The 19,074-nt window shown below is 33.5% G+C and overlaps 1 protein-coding gene and 1 pseudogene across 4 annotated transcripts in view; one reads left to right on the top strand and one right to left on the bottom strand.

Annotated features, from left to right (window-relative positions):
* TRPC4 (transient receptor potential cation channel subfamily C member 4) overlaps positions 1 to 19,074 on the top strand; it is a 219,057-nt gene that overhangs the window by 137,326 nt on the left and 62,657 nt on the right. The gene's annotated exons all lie outside the window — the stretch shown is intronic.
* On the bottom strand, positions 16,106 to 16,223 carry LOC112482900 (annotated as a pseudogene).

Here is a 19,074-nt window from a genome sequence, read left to right on the forward strand (position 1 = left end):
TTTCATTTGAAGTACTCTTTGATAGATATATAGTTATTGCCATTCTTTATTTAGATTTTTGATACATATTTTTTTCTTTTTCTTAAAGAAGTTTCTCCAACATTTCCTGTAATACTGGCTTGGTGATGATAAACTCCTTTAGCTTTTTCTTGCTGGTGAAGATCTTTATCCGTCCTTCAAGTCTAAATGATAGGTTTGCTGTGTAAAGTAATCTTGGTTATAAGTTCTGGGTTTCCATTCCTTTGAATATTTTATGCCAAACCCTTCTGGCCTGTAAAGTTTCTTTGGAGAAATCAGCTAATAATCTTATGGGAGTTCCCTTACAGGAAACTAATTGCTTTTCTCTTGTTGCTTTTAAAATTCTCTTTGAATTTAACCTTTGGCATTTTAATTATTATGTGTCTTGGTGTGGGCCTCTTTGGGTTTATCTTGTTTGGGACTCTGTGAGCTTCCTGGGGTTGTATGTCTATTTCCTTCACCAGGTTAGGGAATTTTTTAGTTCATATTCCTTTAAACACTTTTTCAATTCCTTTCTTTCTGTTCTTTTTCTTCTCATACCCCTATTATACAGATGTTGTTATGCTAGATGTTGTCCCAGAGGCTTCTTAAACTATCTTCATTTTCTTGAATTCCTTGTTCTTGTTGCTGTTCTAATTGGATGTCCTCTGCTACTCCATCCTCTATATCACTGATTGTATCTTCCATTTCATTTCATTCTGTTAATTCCCTCTAATGTATTCTTTATCTCAGATATTGTATTCTTCATTTCTGACTGTTTCCCTTTTATGTTTTCCATCTCTATTTTTATATTTTCTTTCTCTTTGTCAAAGTTCTCACTGAGTTCATCTACTCTTCTCCTAGTTCCTTGAGCACCCTTATAACAAATGTTTTGAACTCTGTATCTTGTTTATTGCCTTCCTCCACTTGGTGAATTCTTTTTTAGAGCTTTGTTCTGTTCTTTCATGTAGAACATACTTCTTTGTCTCCCCATTTTGGCTACCTCCCTGTGTCTATTTCTATGTATTAGGTAAGGCTTCTAAGTCCCCCAGTGTTAAGAGAGCGGCTTTATGTAGTAGGTGTGCTATGGGGCCTCGTGGCACAGCCCTGGGATTGGTAAGGGAATCCAGCTACAGGTTAAGTTCAGCTGCAGCCTGTGTACCTCTGAGGCCACCTATTAAGAGTCACCAAGCAATCCACATATGGCTGCCACTTGTCCTGGGCTTATAGGGGTTTTGAGATTCCGAGTCAGAAACTGAGGCCAGGGGCCACTGGTGCAGGGTTTGGGGTTTGTGAGTCTTTGAGAGATTTTATGAAAGTTTGCAGTAGGCTCCAAGACAGCCTGTTTGTATGAAAGTTGGAAGAGGTAGAGTCTCAGGGAATCCCCTGGGTGGTTACCTGTGTTATCCAGGTTGATAAGGACAAGATATGGTGGTGCCTGAGTCTGCATGCTGGGAGCGGGGAGGGCTCAACAAAGGAATAGTGGCTTCTGCCTACACTTCTGTCCAGGAAATAAATAGCCACCGCTCCAGCTCTGCCTTGAAGCCCAACAAATCAGCAACTCCCCGTATATTCCTGGCATCCTTGAGCAGCTGTCTCAGCTCTGAAGCTCAGAACAAATAAGTCCATCAGCAAGTAAGGCTGGGTATGGGCCCTTTAAGAGGAACTGTCTTCAATTGCCACAGCCCTCTATCTCACTCATCTGCAACCTTCACTGGTTTTCACAGCCAGAGGTTGTGGGACTTCTTTTTCTGGCACTGGAACCCTGGCCTGGGGAGCCCAGCGTAGGGCCAGGACCCCTCACTCCTCCGATCAGGGAGGGGGTTATACATCCAAGATAACTTTCCCGATTCTTGATAGCCACATGCGGTTGTGGGACCAGGCTGTTTTGCATCTTTGCCCCTCCCTAACATTTTGAGGTGACCTATTATTTTTTGTCCCTAGTTGCAGGGCTTCTGTTCAGCCAGGCCTCAGGCAACTCCACGTGCTGATTGCTCTGTAGTTTTGTTATGATTGCTTGGGGAGGTGTGGTCGCTTGAGGAAGTGTGCACAACCACTACCTTCTATGCCATCTTCAGCTTCTTGAATCTATAAGTTTATGTCCTTTAATAATTTGGGGAAATTTTAGGTCATTATTCCTTCAAAATTTTTTTCCTGATTAATTCTTTTTCTATTATTCTTTTGAGACTTCAGTTATACCTTTTGACTTCGTTCCACAGATATTAGAGGTCCTATTAATTTATTTCAATTTTTTTCATTTCTTTTTTCAGATAGGATAATTTTTATTGATCTAGCTTCAAGTTAACTTATTCTTTCTTCTGTTATTTTCATTATACTGTGATGTTCAGTCGGTAATATTTTTAAAGTTTTGATATTTTATTTTTAGTTCTAGACTTTCCATTTGGCTCTTTTATATAATATCTATTTCTTTTCTGAGATATCTAGTGGTTTTATTTATTAAGGCCATATTTTTGTCTTCTTGAGCATAGTAATAATACCTGCACTAAAGTCCTTATTTTTAAATCCACCATCCGTATCATCTAGGAGTAAGCTTTTATTGGTTGTCTTTTCTCTCGAATGGAATCATTTCCCTGATTTATTTCTATATGGAGAAATTTTGCATTGTAGCCTGAATATTATAAAAGTTATGTTGTGGAGACTCTAGATTTTGTTATGATCATCTAAAGTATTTTCTTTATTTTTTTTCAATTTAGACACCAATTTACATAAAATCTCACTTCAACTATTCCCCAAAGTCCCTTTAGTTGGGCAGTCTGCCCTACAATTGCTTGGTTCAGGGTTCTAAACAGAACTTCAGAATGCTGTTCTCTAGTTATCTTTCCAGAATTCTCTTCACTTATCATTAGCTCTGGTTGCCCTAAATACTGTCATCTATTTCTGAAGACCAGAATTATTTAGATTTTTCAGAGTCTTTACTACTCTATATTACAACAAAATAGTAATAGATAGATGATAGATGATGATGATAGATAGATGATATATGGTAGATAGATAGATCGATGATAAATAGATGATAGATAGATGATAGATGGTAGATGATAGATAGATAAATAGATAAATAGATAGCTAGATAGATAATACAGAAATGATAGATAGATAAAGAAATTTACTCTCCTGGTACTTTCTTCCAAGTTTTTACACTTTTCCAGAATATGCCAGTATTTTTTTTTTCACTTTCAAAATTGTAGGATAGTTTTCCCACAACTCTGGAGACTAGAAGTATGAGAGCAAAGTGTGAACAGAATTTTTTTTTTTTCCTGAGATCAATCTCCTTGGCTTGTAGATGACTACTTTCATTCTGCCTTCACACGGTCTTCCCTCTATATCTAATTTATTACCTCTTTAAAAACCCCATCTCCAAACATAGTCACAGTTTGAGATACTGGGGGTTATGACTTTAACATATGAATCTTGAGAGAATACAGTTCACCCCATAACAGTATATAAATAAAATTTTAACCACACCAGACTAAAATTCAGCCATGGAAATTAGAGACATTGTACTGGATAAATCTTCCTCTGAATTATAATTTAGTTTCAGACTTCGCTACAATGTGTTCCAAGTCCCTATCATTAATAAACTCATGTTGGCATGCAAGATGAAACATATTTCCCATCCCTATTCTTATATAACAACATCTACAATGTCAAGTACAATGTTAATTTCTAAAAAAAAATTAAGTCTATACTGCTGCCTAAGTGTAGTCTACCCAAACTCAATAACTACCCATATCAAAAATATGAGCATGTTCTCTCCATTATACTTTATGTCCAATGATCAACTTTTATTGAATTTATCTTCACAATGTCTCTTGAATTTGTCCCTGATTCTGAACTGAAGCATAAGACATATAATGTCATTTTTTACTGTTCTCTATCTAACACTTTCAGGTGACTCTCAATTTCACTCTGGTTAGAGCCAAAATCCTTACAATTCTTTCAGTTTGTAGACACAGTTACATTATGTTAACTATATCACACTTATGTTTTGTCTTTTTGTTGTTGTCTATAATCCTCAAATAAAAAGTAAACTACAAGACAGTTCTTTCTCTTTCTGTTTATTGTAAAATGTGAGTCTAGATACAACATAGACCCTGACAGATAGTTGAAAATATTTGTCAAATTATTCTAAATGAGCACATTATTTAATTATCTATTATTCTTCTCTTACTGAAATGATGTTATTGGAGAGCAATAATGTAGAAAATAAAACACCAACGAAATACAGAATGTTAACCAATTTTTAAAGAAGTACTAATCATTAGTATAGAAACCCTTTTTAAAAGCATTTGTTAGTCTTTATATTAGTGACACTGTTTTATATTTTATGATTATGTGCAACATAAGTAGCACTCTGTTCTAAAACTTTCCTAAAATTTTCATCTATTAGCTATTTACTTTTTGTGATACTCTAATATAAACCATCTTAAATCTCTAAATGATGGTAATTCATTGATGACAAGTAAATTTTATTATCAGTTTTGAAAATTGTTCTCGAACCTATTTCTTCCTCTTATAGCTCCTTGTAAAATGCTGTGAATGCGAACTATTGCCATGGAAATAAGCTATTATCTCCTGGGCAGCCTCAGCTCAGATGTTTTTGTTTTCCAACTACATGTGTTATTACATCATCCCAATAAGTTTTCACATCAACGAGTTAAACAAGTGCACATATGTGCATATAAATATATATTCAGTCTATGATACTTCATCATTCTCTCTCATTGTAGCCTTCTATATAAACCTATTAAAAAAAACTTAGATGTATCCAAGAGGAGTAGCTATGAAGAAAGTAAACTCACAGAGGACAATTTAAAAATAATTTTTTCCAGCTTCCTAGTTTAAAAATACCATGCTTGTTATGACTTGCAATGATTAAAAATAACCCCTAAGTAGAGAGATTGTGTGTTTTTAAGATCTGTTTATCTGAGATTTTATGTCAAATATATTTAAGAATAAAAGTTCATATTTCACCAGTAACATAAGTCCTCAGAGTAAACCACCCCTATCCCCCACCACACACGGTACTAACCACTTCCTGAATATGCTATGTAGGTTCAAAGTTCAACTTTATTTTGAAAAAGAATAACTCATTTTAGAAGTTTTTCTATAAACACTTGGCTAGAAACTCAAAGCCAGTGTTCTTTATCCCTTACTGGTGAATGTATGGTAAAAAATATTTGTTTATAAAATGTTGGTAAAAAATAGAAATGAAAATTTAAATGAATAGTTTTAAGATTAATAAATCTGTAACTTTACAATTCAAAGTATTATTTAAAATTTAATTTAAATTCAATAATTGGAGGCTTTAATAGGAATTTTTAGTAGTTGGATAGAGGTGTATTTCTACAATCCTTCTTAGAAAGACCACCACTTAATTAAACAATTCACCAATTTAAATGTTTTCTAGTTATTTTTATCTGATACTAGAGGTACCACTCTTAAAGAACTTGTTCATCTTCCTACTTGTAATTCTTACAAATATGATTATGAGAGTAAAGTCATATCCCAAGAATTATCCAACCTATGAGACTATTCAGGAAGTCACAGCAACCACAGAAAGGACTTTCTCCTAGAAAGAAAAATATATATATATTTTAACAACTTTTGTTCTCTACTTTTGATTCACTAAAATAAAAAAAAAGTTACAATGTTTCTCTGTCTTTAAAATACACATATTAACAATATATTTAATTCTAGCAAAGGTTTATCAAGCTGAGAGATTCTATACATAAAAAAATTAATTGGAAGCCTAAGGCATGCCTTTGACTCCTGAGAAGGAATAGAACTCTGAGGCATATTTCCACAGTTTCTCTGAGTCACTTTACTCTATGTCTCAGGTTCGCAGGGATACTTTCGGGCCAACAACTAAATCTGGCCACAGCCAAACCTCCACATATAGTTATAGGAAAGGAAAGACAGACCTGATTTTCCATATATGCCAATTCTGGATGACTATCAAGATCACACTGCAATAGGCAGATTTCCAAGTGTTGTGATAAAGCTGTCTATAATGTGATCAAGTGAATAATAATTTCTTATAAAGTCAGATGCAACTCCTGGAGTAACACGTAATTGAACTTAGTAAACCCCTTCTCATTACAGAGTTGCAAGTGAATATAGAAATATTTGCAGATTGCTTTGGGCTGCATAATGCCTCAAAGCAGATCTATGCATTGTGAAGGAGCAAGTAGGAGGAAGGAAAGAAGTAATAATATTTTTTGTACCTGGTACTATGGTAAGCACCTCTAATATTTTGTCTCATTTTATTCTTCAAAAAAACAAAGAGGCAACTATTTTTATAGTCTTCATTTTAAAGACAGGCTGTTCTGGCTCTGGAGCCTAACCTCTTTAGATAATACCACATTATTTTCTCCGTGAAACAGAAAATTCCTACGTTCATTTGTTACCCAAGCTAAAAGGAGATACTTTATTAGTTTCCTTATAGGTCTATATATTGGTTCAGGCGATATGCATGTCTAGCCTGCAAATAACATGTTTCTTTCAGCTTTGGCCACATTAGATGTTCCAGCCAAGAACATTCAGGCAAGATCTCGGGAAACAGGTGGACAAGTATGGAAGTTAGACATAGGCAACTGCTTCCAGCTTCAGACTGTGAGACTCCTGCAAATTCTTTGAGACACTGAGAACTATTTCAGGACAGGAGAGAAAGGAATCACTCTTTTGGTTTCATTCATTTATTTATGTGAGCATACACTTATTTACTTATTTATTAAATGAATATTATTTGTGCACCTACACATGCCAGGCAGTGTTAGGTATTGAAGATGCAGAGGTGGATATGACAAGTGTAGTTCCTGCCCTTATATAACTAGTTGTCCAATGGGAGATAATAATATAAAAATAATCATCACCCAAATAAGTGTATTTGTGCAGTCTTTGAAAAGTATAATGAAGGAAAATGTGGGGAGCTATATAACAATGCCAGCAGGCAATCTGAACTAGTCTAGATGTTCCAGGCAGACTGACTGAAGAATAGGACATAAAGAGGTAAAAGGATGGTTGATGGTGATGGTGGGGAGTATGGATAGCACTTCAGAAAAGGGAGCATGATGCTGGGCAATTCTGTGGTGGAGATAGACCAGTAGGACTGAAGCACATATGACAATAGAGCAAATGGAAAGTAGTAGGCAAGAATCAGATCAGGCATATCTTAATTAAGAATTTTATTTTTTATCCTAAAATCTTCAAGAAGCTTTTAAAAGCCTTAAAGCAGGAAACTCCCATGATTAAATGTGTGTTTTGAAAAGATTGCTTTAGGTGCTGTGTTTAGAATAGAGAGGAAAATAATTAAAGAGATTCAGAAAAGAAATGACAATAGCTTGGTCTAGAGTGATGAAGTAGAGAATGAGAAATACAAGATGCAGGAGTAGGGGAAAAGGATGCCTATAGATGTACCTAGATATTTCCTATGTAAGAGTTGAAATCGAAATGAGAAATGCACAGATTCTTATTTAATATGGTCACTGCTTGGTCACTGCATTTATCTTCTCATCTTCCTGAGCACATCTCTCTTTCAGAAGGAAAAATTGCTCCATAATCCTTAGGATCAATAAGTGATTCCACTACTTGACCCCCTAGAATTTCTACTCTGTCTGGAAAGGTCAAGTTAAGCTGCAAAAGAAAACACCCAAGGATCTTTTCTTTCTGTTTGGCTTCTCTTTTATTTCCCTGATTTATATCAAAGGCACATCTCATCCCATATAAAATTACTTTTCTCTCTCAATCTTTTAATCCTGAGACATTTTTTAATTCCCTTTAGAAAACATCAAGTAAGACTTAGAGGATGAATTATGTATATACTCATTTCTTTTTGGAAGAACTATTTTTTTTTTTTCTTTACGGTTGTTAGTTATCTAAATCATGACAAACGGTCTACAACAATCTCAGGGACTCGAAAGATCAGGAGAAAGTAAAGAAAAGCCTCTTGAGTACAAAGCAAGGATTTGGGAACTGAATGCTTAGCTTTTATTTCTTCCTAATTTTAGAACTTGATTAAACTAGTATTATTAATTTTATGTCTTTCATTGCCTATATTTAAAAAAATGCAAAATGCTGCAAGATGATGTTAGTGATATTGCAGCATCCAGAATCTGTAATTATTGAATTGGGATTATAGCTATACAAGTTTGGCTTCATTTGGGAGTTGACTTCAGTCCTGAACTCTGGTCTTTCACCCTGTAGACCCAATCAGCACCACATTGGATAGGGATTTAACTCTGCCTCTGCTGCTAACTAGTTTTGTGGCCCTGGGAAATTCATCTGACCTTCATAGATCTCAATTTCCTGGTAAAAACAAAGAGGTGAGGCTTTATGATTTTTGAAGTACTTTCCACTTGTAATTTTCTGAGAAAGACAAACCTTGGTAAATGTGACACAGTGTGTCATATCAAAGTGTAAGCATTTGTGTGTTTTTTATTCAGGTTTTCAACTGTGTGCATCACAAATTTTAGAAAAAAAAAAACCTTATTTATTTTTTCCTCCTTTGAGGAATAAAAGTAGATAAATGATAAACCAGGCGTTTGCAATTTTAAGATCCCAGGCATTTGACATGTTTTCTAAAGTTTAGGCCATATTTTTCAGCCTCTTTCCATCCATTTCAGCCCCTCACTCATCTCTAGATTCATCTTTTCCAGGGCAATTAGGTTCTCCAAATCTCCCTTTTGCAGAATCTCTCCCAGGACAATCCACTGATACCGTGCTCCCAAATAAAAACTCAGCAGCCCTCTTGTGCTCTTAAAAGCAATCTTAGCAATGAAGAAAGTAATATGATTTCATGTTCAAAATATTATATACAAAGATGTCACTGACTGATACACTGAATTACTCCAGTGTTACATTTTAAAACAGGAACTATTGACCCCAGAGGATTGCTTACTGATTGGGCGACAAGGAGAAATATGTGGGGGAAGTTCTCGTTGCCTGGACAGGGATATCTGCTTCCAAATTACATCCTAAGAACAGAGGTCTGTGACCAGACACTCCATTTCTGAAATTTTACAGATCCCTATCATTTAATTTCTTTTAGCACTATAAGGAAGGGACACTGTAAATCCCCTGTACCAAGAATTGTTAAGAATAATTCTCTGTCTGCTTGTCACCCTTTGAAGAGAAGGGCAGACAGAGAAATAGGTACAGTCACTCCCTCTGCAATAAACTTTTTATTAACAGCCACCGAAACAACAAAATTACTGTTGTTTACATTCCTACTCAGGGACCCTCTTAGATTTTTCTTTAGAATTTTCAAATGATATTAGCTTATAATTTGAAAAACACCAAAGCTGTGTTGTCAACAGTAGCTGCTAGCTACATGAAGCAGTTAAGCAATCGCAATACAGTTTGTCCAAACTGAGGTATAATATAAGTGTCAAGTGCATCCAGATTTCCAAGGCTTGGTACAAGAAAAAAAAGAAAAAAAATCCTCTCATTAATAAATTTTAAATTGCTTATACCTCAAAATAAGATTATAGATATGTTTGATCAGAGGAAAACTTTGAAAATTAATTTTACCTTTTTTTTCCTCTTTTTTAAATATGTCATTTAGGAAATTTTAAATTACACATATGGCACACCTTGTATTTCTCAGGACAGCACTAATTTGACTGAGGAGAGTAAATGTCTGTACTTCACTGGGCAAGTTAAGCAAGCCACGCATCTAGAATGAAACGTATGCAAAATATAGAAAGTTACTGAGTGTAAATCTCTTCACAAACTACTAATATCTTTCTCAAACACATTTATTACATCTTACAGTAAGATTCATATCTTGAATGGTAGGGGAAATAATAAAAAAAGAACTTTGAATTAATCAACACTTGGGTGATCCACTTATTCTGGAAACAATCCTCTGAGGGAAAAAAAACTTAAATGTTACAAAATTTAGTAATCTTTAAGATAGAATCAGGGATTTGTCATTTCCATAAATAATTAATGAATTACTTTGAATAAAGTTATGATTGTCACTGCAACATTTGTGTCATATCTAACATTTGAAAGTACTATTGCTTACAATATAAACTCTTAGAATATACTGCAAAGAAGTTCTATTTGAAATATCTGTTACTATGACCATCCATTTAATATATTAAAATAATTGATGTAATTTGGTATCTTTATTTGTGAATTTGCAGTATGCAACAAAAGAAGGTTTAGAAATTGAGTAGTCATAATAGACCTCTAGTAAAAAGCACATATCTTTAACAGAAGATTTGTAGTGCTGTTTTTTCTAAACTGATTTTATGTGACTTTTTAGAACACTGACTTGAGAATTCATATATTCATAATACACTTTGTTTTATGATTATTTTGTGAGGAGGGTTTTTATATAAAAACTCATTTTAAAGTATAAAATCAGCCTTTGCTTGGTATAAGAGAGAATAGCTAATTACATGTTTTACGGCATTGTATATACTTTAGAAATTTACTTCTCAATGCATTAGCTTGATTTAAAAGTCATAGTCCATCTTTCTCTTTATTTACTTTTTTCCTGCTAAAGACTGAGTGTTTATGTTCAATATTCATATGTGGAAACTTAATTCCCAATATGATGGTGTTTGGAGGTGAGGTCTTTGGGAGGTGATTAGGCCATAACGGTATGGCCCTCAAGAGTGAGATTAGTACTCTTAGAAGAAGAGACTCCCTTCTGCTATGTGACATTACAGGTAAAAAATTTTCTGATTCTTTGAATCAGAAACTGGGTCCTTACAAATCTGTTGCCATCTTGATTTTCAACTTCTCAACTTCCAAAACTATAAAAAATAAAAGTTTTTTGTTCATAAGCCATGCAATCTATGGTATTCTGTTATAGCAGCTTGAATGGACTAAGACAATTCTCTTGCTAATTGAAAATCTATAACTAATACAATCCATAACCAGATATCTTCCGTCATACAAATCTTTAGAGATAAGAGAAATTCAAGATCCATGAAGAAGGTCAGACATCAGCTGAAATTTTTTTCCTAACAGGAGAAGGGATAAATAATGTGATTGGTAAGTAGAATATATTCATTTAGTAATATATTTAGCTAGGAATCCAACAAGAGTCAGAAATCAGTGTTAATCTGTAACAAAATTAACATCTTTTTCTATATATCATGGTTATGTTTATTGACAAAATAATTTTTTCTTAATTCTTAGGACAAAGTAGTAAAGTCAGTTATATAATGTGCTATATATCTTTGACTTCTTTAAGAATATCTCATTGTTTACACTTCTCTCTTTAGCCTTCAGCCGTATGTTTAGACTTGGCCTCTTCTTCCATACTACATAGCAGCATTAGAGCCATAAAATAACCTAGGCATGATTTTGAAAACAGTAGATAAAGTTTGCATTTCTACTGTTGCTATTCATACATTTATTCATTCATTCTAAAAATACTTTTCAAGAATCTTCTTTGCACCAGAAACTCTGCAAAGCATTACAGATGCAAATATAAATAATATCAAATTGTTATGGGGGTATACAAAGATAAATATATCGATAAAGAGTTAACTATACTGTTATTTATTATAATTAATGTTGATATATGTATATATATAGAAAACCCAGCCATATAAAAGTTATTTCTTACTCAGAATAAAAGCTGATCAGAGAAGATGGTGTGGTGATTGGAGTGGTTGAATAAGGAGAAGACAATGTTTGGGACTGAGGACTCCTGGAGTTTAAATGTGTGTATGCAGGGAGGAAAGGTGAATGATGAAAGAAGATACAATTTCTCATTCTCCAGTTGCTTCACATACAAAGTTTTCTTTATTCAATTAGTGATTATTGATTATCAGTAATTTTATTCTTAAAAATTAATTCTATACTCCTCACAATGTCAAGACTACCAGTATTTTACACTTATTTGAAATCCCTCCAATGTAATTTACAAATCTTTACTATGTTTTCTATTCCCGTCAAATCTATGTATTGGGCAGCATCTGGATACAAACATTTATACCAGAAAGTATTATCACCTCTTAGATAATGAGTGCATGTTGTAAATCCTCAATTCAAGAAATATTCTCAATCTTTAAACATTTAGCTACCTTTTGAGGTCAATATTTCAGTAGCATTGTGAAATACTATCTCAAAAGAGACTCCCTATATATTCACCACCCAGTATTTTAAGCCTCCACAATATCTTAGGGCAGAAAATTTTGACTTGGACTTAGCTCTAGTTGGAGGAGGACATTTCCTATTTTTATAGACATAACAAACAATTACTGTGATAAAAATGAAAATGTAAGAATATGTCAGTCCCAAGAAATTGTTATAAAGCTTTCTCTAGCCCTTTGCTAAATGAAAAACCTACCTTGAACATGCTGAGAAGGTAGAGATTGTTTGGTTGTTATTTATTCATATGGAGAAAGAAAGAGAAGTTTCTTTGCCACCCTTTAGACCTTTAGCTTTTTCATTTTCAATTAGCTGAAGAAATGATGTACTGGACATTAAAACTTTCCATTTAAATGTTATATGTCTTTTATAGCCTTACTGTTTTTGAATTCTTGGAATAGATATGAAAATACCCCCTTTATGAATACTATTGTGATTTTTTAATTCCTTTGAGATTAGAGAATGAGATACCTACAGAAGTATACAGAATATGTATCATGGTCTTACTGAATTTAGTAAAAGGAAAAAGTTCAAACTGTTTTCAGCTTTCAACAATGTTTTGGGTAAAGTAAAATTATCCTGACAGAAATATAAGTAAATATTTTGATTATATTTCTCCTATGTATGATGCACCAAAAACTACATTATAAACGTTTGGAGGTGGTTAAATAGTTGCTCACAGTTGGCAATAATATGTCTCTAGATGATGTGAAGCAGATAGGTCCTGTTTGATGTCAAATGGACTTTCCGCAACTAGAGAAGAATTTAGCAAGAAATTCTTAGGCATTTGTAAATGTCCTCATAGCTTTCATTTATTTCTACTGAAAGTCAAGGAACTAAAAAAAAAAAAAAAAAGGCATTCTGTATAATCATTATCATCTTTATAATGCTAAAATTGTAACTCTATTTACTATAAAGTATGGAAGCTTCTAGTCTGTCTGAACCAAGAAATTGAATCCATATTTTAGGACAGAGAAGGCGCCAGCATTGAAGGTTGAGAACATAATGACTGCTTGCCCTTCTGCCTTCCTGAATTAGTATAGCTCAAGAGACTCAGGCAAGAGACAGGAGTAGTGGAAAAAATCCGGGGTGGAAAGATACAATTCCTTCAGTTCTGGCATATAAATCTCTGTCATTCAGTATTTTTCTATCTTTTCTATTCACTATCTTTTATCATTTCTTAAATGCAAATGAAAGATTAAGATGAATCCAATCAGCTGTAATTTTGTATGAATTACTTCAATCTCATAATTAGATTATTCCTAGTTAAATATAAGGAGCTTTAGAGGGACAGTCTTGGTTTTGCTGCTAGGAAAGTAGACATGCAATTTTGGATGTCCTAGGGTAGCAACAGGATTAAGAGTCATTGGTTTACTGTCCATAGGACTTTCCGAATCATATTGTGATAGTCTTGATGGGGTGGGGTAAGAATGGTTACTGGTGCAGGCGTATGAAACAATAAAAATCGAGCTCTTTCTATATACTATACTTATTATAGAATGTGCCTTGGACTTTGTAATCAGATTATATATGCATAACTAATGCCTAAACACTATGTTCACATCTTGTGATATTTAAAAATAACTATGGAAAATTTCAGAGACAATCCCTAATCTATAAACAGATTGTATTACGGAAGCTTATTACTTGATGAAATGCAGTTTGGGTATATATTTATCTTTTGGAACAGAGCAATACTAAATATTGAAAGTTCCAAATCAAACCATGCAGGTTGTTTTAGCTTATCAGTATATGTTATCCTATATTATACATGCTTATAATAACACAAGAGAACAAACCTTTGAATCTACTTTTAAAGTGTTTCGATTTTATGTGAGTAGTGAACAATACTTATTCACTGTGTAGAGACTAATAGTGATTTTAAAAAAGAATGTAGTTCATTTGTATGTATTTTTAATATCATTGTTTTCTTGCATGAGTCCAACATGGGTATTTTCTTCCCAATATTTAGACATCATCAATAGATTTATATTTAGGAAAATAAGTTATTTGAAATTGGTTTCATTTTTTTCTTTTTTTCTTTTTTTTTTTTTTTACATTTTTCATCAAACATTCATAACTCTGATTGCACAAAAGAGTAAGGTACAGGGAACAATATCATTATTATCTTTTTTTAAAGCAATACCAAGATGATTAAAGAGTACTGAAGAGCATTTTTGCCACTCCCTGGTCTTGCCGTTCTTTCATTGATTCTTGTGGAATTGAACTACATTTCTCTGAGATATTTTTCTTTGACATCTAGAAATAATTCTGCTTCTGTGCTCCTTTTGAAGATGTATTTTCCAAGACAAACGATTTTCAATAGCTACTAAGCACTGACATCTAACCTGGACTGAGACAACCTTCTCATACTACACTCAAACAACACAGTGGAATTCCTAGAAACCTACCTTGACTATTTCATATCACATTAAGAAGAAGAGAAACAGCTAATTTTGTAATTTCTAGAAATAAACACAAGAATATAAAGTGTCCTTCTTCTTATTGTTGAGATTAATGACTTCAGCCAAGCTTTTCTGTGGAACTTACATGAATGATTAGTGCCTGATTAAATGGGCCCATAAGCCTTGAGCTATATTCAACAGTGAATTCAGCTTAGTAAACATTCATTGATATCTCAGTGCCTAGTACTGGTGCTAGGGATTGAGTGATGAAACAAACAAAAAAACAAAACAAAACAAAACACAGACCCTTCTAAAATAGCTCACTGTAACTCATAATTAAAATGCAAGAGATAAAAAAAAAAGTGTAATTATAAATGTATGTTTAAAGTACAACTCCAGTACTGAAAAAAAGAACAATTGACTCTAGAATTAGAAGCTGAGTTCTGGGACCAAGAGAAATTTACTATGAGAAAATAAGAAGTGAATAATTTCAGGCAAAATTATCAGCAAATGAAAACCTACAATAATAAGAAAGGCCCAGACATGGTCAGAGCATTCTAATTGGTTTGTATGCCTGAAATGTAGATATGCAAGTCTGAGGGAAAGGAAGGTCCTGGTAAAGGATCTTAGGAACTTGTAGGCCTTGCATAAACCTAGACCTTTTTCCTGAAGACTATGAAATAGTAGTACAGACTTTTAAATCAGAAAGAGACAGTTAAATTTGCATTTTACAAGGCTCATAATCTCAGCAATATTATGTGTTGGTTAGAAAGAGAAAAACTCAGAAGCTGATAGGCTTCAGCATAAAATAGGCCTAGTTTCCTAGTTTTGGCCTGAGACAATGACATCTGATATTATGACACTATCTCATGCTATCTGAACTAAAAATGGTATTGAAATGAAATAAAGAGATGGATGCAAGAGAAAGAGGCTGACTTGATAAGATTGGTAAAAGATTGGAGGTAAACCATCCTAAATGTGCTTATGACACCAGCAAAATAGGGATATTTTAAACAACTTTATTAAGGTGAAATTGACATACAGTAAACTGCACGTATTTAAAGTGAATGCTTTGATAGCATTCTATAATATCTGTACACCCATGAAAACATCACCACAATTAATATAGTGAACATATCTATCACCCTCACAAGTTTCTCTTTACCCTTTAATAATCTTTCTCTGTACACGTTGCCCCTTCTCAGACAACGGCTGAACTGCTTTCAGTCACTGTAGATCAGTTTGCATTTTCTAAAGTTTATATAAATAGAACTATACAGCACATGTTTTTTTTTTCTCCCTCTGGTTTTTTTTCATTCAGCATAATTATTTTGAGATTCAACTATGTGTGCACATTAATAGTTTATTTTTTTATTGTCTAATCTTTTACAAAAGTGATGTCATGCCTTTACAGTATAATAACTAAATTTACTTTCTTTAAAAAATTTTTTAAATTTATTCATTTATTTGGTTGGTTGTTTTTTTTAGGCAAGGCAACCCTTGGTTGATCTCACAGATTGCAAGGAGCTTGTCAGTTTACAATCCCTTATTTTTTTTATTTTTAACACCTACAGCGCCTGGTCTTCCTAGGTGGTCTCCCATCCAAGTACTAACCAGGCCTACCCTGCTTAGCTTCCGAGATCAGATGGGATAGGGCTTGTTCAAGGTAGCATGGATGTAGACAGCAAGTCTTTAAATAGACATATTCCTTCTTTTCTTTTGGATAAATGCCTGAGATTAAAATGAGTCCATTATATGCTAAGTGTATGTTTAATTAAAAAAAAAGACCGCAAATTGTTTACAAAGCAATTAACAATTTACATTTTGTTGGGCAATGTATGAGAGTTCCTGTTCCTCCAAATTTTTACCAACACATATCATGGTTAGCTCTTTTTATTTTAGCTATTCTAACAGCTGTGTAGTGGTATCTCATGGTTTTAATTTACATTTCTCTAATGAAAAATAATGCTACATATCTTTCACATGCTCATTTTCCATCTGTATATCTTTTGATGGTATCCAAGTCTTAAGCCCATTTCTTTTTTAATTTGGGTTGTTTGTTTTCTAGTTATCGTGCTTGGATAGTTGAATTATATGTGGTCAAAGGGATTCAGTTAAACAACATAGTTTTTGACGTCAGAGACTCTCTAGGTGTTAACTTAGGCCATTAGTGGATGGAGAAGAACTCGTATCTCATGTAAGTAGATGTTATGTCACTAAGCATACGGGCAGATAAGCAATGTTATAGCCTCAAATAATTATAAGCATACGGGCTTATATAAAATTATATAAGCATACGGGCAGATAAGCAATGTTATAGCCTCAAATAATTAATTATAAATGTATTGAGTTATTTGTATGTGTGTGACTTTCAAGTGGTAATTTTCCAATAGAAAAAATATCTGCTGATAAATTTAGAAACATGATCAAACCAGGCAAACCTATAGATAGTTAAAGTTTTTCTTTTGTTGGAGATTTATATAAATACCCATTCCCAGATGTCTTCTCTCAGAGCAGTATCTGTATATTTTTGTCTATATCCTTAGAGTTCTTCACAGAGTGTATAGTACTGAACCAGATCAAGGTTCCATGCCTCTCATTTTTTTCAGCTACCAAAGCTTTATTTATTTTTTTATCCCATTAAATGAAAGTCTTATTTCAACTAGGTAGCAATTGTGTGTATGCTTGCCTAAGCAGTCTAAATTTACGCCAGTTAAAATATAAAGTTTTCCAGAAAGCCCATAGGAAAAAGTTTTAATTATAGTAGCAGACTAATATAGAGATATTTTTATGTATAGGACTTTTTTTTTTCTTCAGAAAATCTTAAACTTGCATCATATGGTACTACCTACCTATATGTAGAATCCCCACATCATGATTTATTGTTAATTTGATCTTCTTTACTCTTTCTTATTCATTACCTTTTATCATCAGCCTTTATGAGAAAATAAAGCAATAGAAAAATATAGTCAGGAGATGGAGGAAAATTGAACATGGAGTGGAAGGCAGCGTTTTTAAAAATTATTTATGGACTTGATATATATTTGAAGCATTTGAAATAGCAAGTTTTATATAAACTATATAACCAAAAGCTATATATTAGGTAACTACTAGAAAATGATAATTATGAATGTTATGGTTTGAATTACATACCACAAAAATTACGTTAAGCTCTTAACTTCCATTACCTCAGAATTTGACTGTATTTGGTAAAAGGGTCATAACAGATAAAATTAGTTAAGATAAGTTTATATCGGAGTAAGATAGGCCTTTAATACAATATGACTGGTGTCCTTACACAAAAAGAGAAGATGATATGAAGTGAAGCACATGGAGAGAATGCAACATGGCAATAGAGACAGAGATGAAATAACGAAGCTGTAAGCCAAGGAATGTCAAGGATTGTCGGACTTCCAGAAGGTAGAAAGAGGCAAAGAAGGACGCTACCCAGAGTCTGAGAGGGAGAATGGCTCTGTCAACACCTTGATTTTGGAATTCAAGCTCCAGAACATGAAATAATAAGTTTCTTTGTTTTAAGCAATTTATAGTACTTTGTTATGTCAGTCCTAGGAAACTAATATGATGAGCAAATGTATTTTAATAAAACCTCTGAGATAACATGAAGATATAGTTTATATATAGAATTGTTCAACATTCACAAGGATACCAGTACTTTGAGTTAGAAAAAAAAATTAGTAACATTCTTATTTGCACTCAGATGCTTTGGGTTACAGGTTGAGTTCCTTTGAAGAATTGCTATTGATGACAGCAGGTCCAACTTTCCATGCAGAATTTTCTCATGTGCATAGCTTATTTCTTATTTTTAAGTCATTTTTCACTCATGCTTTATGATCTGTCCTTTCACATTGAGATGTACGTTAACTCAGGAAGCTATCACGATAATATACCAACCAGGATGTAAACAAGCAACACTTAGACTCGTGGTAAGTGGAAATCTTGAAAATGATGATGGAGAGGAAATGATGCATTCCTCATTATTAAGAATATAACATAAGTTGTTTGAAAAAAAGAGAGAGGGAAGCCCACTATTCAGTAATCCTTGCGAGAAATTTGGGCAGAGGGGATGGAGTAAAGGGCCAGCCTGAGATAAACACTGCAGACAAACAGTCATTGGTGGTAATTAGATGAGTTGAGGAGAAAGAATAAAAAATGACACCAAAGAATAATTCTTTTTTGACACTTTTCTCCTCATACTTTTTTTTTTTTTTTTTTTTGCTTTAAGAAGGTAATGACAAAGGCTGGCAGAGGCATATGAAACTGTTTTATCCTTTGGTTCTATTATATGTTATGTTCAGTTCTCCCATCTGTTGCCATGCAAGTTGGAGCAAATAGCACTAGCTGGGTCAGTTACTGTGTGGGCTCTGCTATTGCCAAATCACATAATTTTTCTTACTCCATCATAGACTAGTTAATTCTATTCCGACCTCAGTAAACAAATAATTAACAACTGTTATGTTTTAGCCCAGGAAATATGTTAGCCAAGACAGTCTCAAGATCTGTTGTCAGAGAGGCA

The sequence above is a fragment of the Pteropus alecto genome, unplaced genomic scaffold (assembly GCF_000325575.1).
Source record: "Pteropus alecto unplaced genomic scaffold, ASM32557v1 scaffold16, whole genome shotgun sequence".
Classification (NCBI taxonomy): Eukaryota; Metazoa; Chordata; class Mammalia; order Chiroptera; family Pteropodidae; genus Pteropus; species Pteropus alecto.